The following is a 2,895-nucleotide window of genomic DNA, read 5'->3' as shown; positions in this document are numbered from 1 at the left end:
TGTGGCAATCCCAAGCAAGATGTGGAAAGTAAGAGCAGCAGTGGTGCCAGTGGAAATTGGAGCACTGGGGGCTGTGACCCCCAAACTGGGAGAGTGGCTACAGCAGATTCCAGATAAAACATCAGAGGTCTCTGTCCAGAAGAGCGCAGTCCTAGGAACAGCTAAGATACTGCGCAGAACCCGCAAACTCCCAGGCCTCTGGTAGAGGACCAGAGCTAGAAAATAGTTTATATATATATATAAAAAAAAAAAAACCTGTTTTCTCACCCCTCGTGGGGTGGTATGTGTCATCCTCAAGCTCGGAACACTCTGTAATCAGAGTATAGCATCAAGTTATTTAAACTTCTGGGGTATTGATTTGGTCAGGTAAGTAGCAGAGGGGGTGGTTAATCAGTTTCAGCTGCTTTGGTGTTAATGAAATTACCAACAGGTGCACTAGAGGGGCAACAACAAGACGACCATCAAAACAGGAATGGTTTTACAGGTGGAGGCCATTGATATTTTTCCCCCTCCTCATCTTTTCTTAATCTTTTTCATCAGTTTTGCATTTGGCTAGGGTCACTGTCACTACTGTTAGCATGAGGTGCTACCTGGAACCTACAGAGGTTGCACAGGCAGTCCAACTCCTCCAGAATGGCACATCAATACGTGCCGTTGCCAGAAGGTTTGCTGTGTCTCCCAGCACAATTTCAAGAGCACGGAGGAGATTCCAGGAGACAGGCAGTTACTCCAGGAGAGCTGGACAGGGCCATAGAAGGTCTTTAACCCATCAGCAGGACCAGTATCTGCTACTTTGTGCAAGGAGGAGCAGGAGGAGCACTGCCAGAGCCCTACAGAATGACATCCAGCAGGCCACTGGTGTGAATGTCTCTGACCAAACAATCAGAAACAGACTTCTCGAGGCTGGCCTGAGGGCCCGACATCCTCTAGTAGGCCCTGTGCTTACTGCCCGGCACCGTGGAGCTCGATCGGAATTTGCCACAGAACACCGGAATTGGCTAGGGCGCCGCTGGCGCCCTATGCTTTTCACAGATGAGAGCATGTTCACCCTGAGCACATGTGACAGACATGAAAGGGTCTGGAGAAGCCGTGGAGAACATTATGCTGCCTGTAACATCGTTCAGCATGACCGGTTTGGTGGTGGGTCAGTGATGTTCTGGGGAGGCATATCCATGGAGGGACGCACAGACCTATACAGGCTAGACAACAGCACCCTGACTGCCATTAGGTATCGGGATGAAATCCTTGCACCCATTGTCAGACCCTATGCTGGTGCAGTGGGTCCTGGGTTCCTCCTGGTGCACGACAATGCCCATCCTCATGTGGCGAGAGTATGCAGGCAGTTCCTGGAGGATGAAGGAATTGATACTATTGATTGGCCCCCACACTCGCCTGACCTAAATCCAATAGAACACCTCTGAGACATTATGTTTCCATCCATCCGACGCCACCAGGTTGCACCTCAGACTGTCCAGGAGCTCAGTGATGGCCTGGTCCAGATCTGGGAGAAGATACCCCAGAACGCCATCCGTCGTCTCATTAGGAGCATGCCACAACTTTGTCTGGCATGCATACATGCAGGGGCGGGTCTAGAAAAATATTTATGGGGTGGCGAGAGGGGGGCAGGAATTTTTGAGGGGTGGCAACGTATGGCATTTGTTTGCACTGAATTTAATCACAGTTATCACAGTTTGGTGAGAATAGTATGGACAGTAAGTGTTTCATGTGAAACAGTTCATATTAGAAATACATCGTACAATGTGATCTCACCTAATAGGAGATAGAAGAATGATAACACTACTTCTAGAGGGGCATTATCACAGGAAAGGTATTGAGGTAAGACACAGGTGCTGAGTCGCAGATGTGTAAGATTGATTGTCAGAGAGGCAGCTTTGCAGCATTTGCACAAGAAGAAACTATAGAAAGAAAAGGTTTCCCATCAGAGATCTATGGACTGAGCTGGACTAAAGTGAGCATTACTACACAGTAATTTACCCCATTTGTTCCTCAGTAACTTGTCATACAGCAGTTAAGGCAACATGAAAGGGACATTTCATGCATGTAAATATGCTGTAGATAGAGCTGCTGTATCAACAAATCAACAAAAAGCAGGTTCTGTATGTTACAGCAAAATCTCCACAAATCTGAAAAGAAGCAACATAAAAATACATTTTGCTTCCAGTCTATAAAGTACAAAACATTTGGTGAGTAGGTTCATACAGGTCATTTCTGGATAGTTTCATACTATATATACAAAAAAAAGAAACAACACGGCTTCATATTAAACAGGATTTACACCAGTGTCACATTTTAACTTTACTTTTAACACTTTTGGTTTTATTAAAGGAAATATCAGATTTTCTCAGGTGCCAAAACAAAATGTAACAGCTCTGTAAAGGTTCACCAGAGAGCAGAACATAAAGTTAACATGACTATAACAGCTGAATGCAGCGATTTCCATGTTGCTCAGCAAAACGCTTCACACTTTTATTTAGATCCAATGCCTTTGTGCATTTTGATTTGAGGACAGCCAAACCTGATAGTCTCTTTTCTGTCATATTTGACCATAAATATGTCTTTATGAGCCTGAGACGTCAGGCCTAACTAACTTCATAGATAGAGAAATAGCGTTCTGCAATCTGATTTTTATCATCTCAAAATCAGCACTGCAGCTATGCTAGCAACAGTGTGCTTTCTTTAGGATTTAATTTCTCTATAGATAATCAGTTTTTAACTGTTTCATCCCGTGTCTCATTTCCACACGACCCCTGGCTCCCTCGCTTTGCCCTATTTGGTTACCCCAGTAGATCTGCCTATGCATGCATGCATGTGGGGGCCATACAAATTACCGAATACTATTTTGAGTTGCTGCAATTAAAAATAGTATTCGGTAAT

This window comes from Cyprinodon variegatus, unplaced genomic scaffold (assembly GCF_000732505.1).
Source record: "Cyprinodon variegatus isolate N-32 unplaced genomic scaffold, C_variegatus-1.0 Scaffold798, whole genome shotgun sequence".
Classification (NCBI taxonomy): domain Eukaryota; kingdom Metazoa; phylum Chordata; class Actinopteri; order Cyprinodontiformes; family Cyprinodontidae; genus Cyprinodon; species Cyprinodon variegatus.
The sequence above is the reverse complement of the archived record's forward strand: the minus strand, read 5'-3'. Positions refer to the sequence as shown.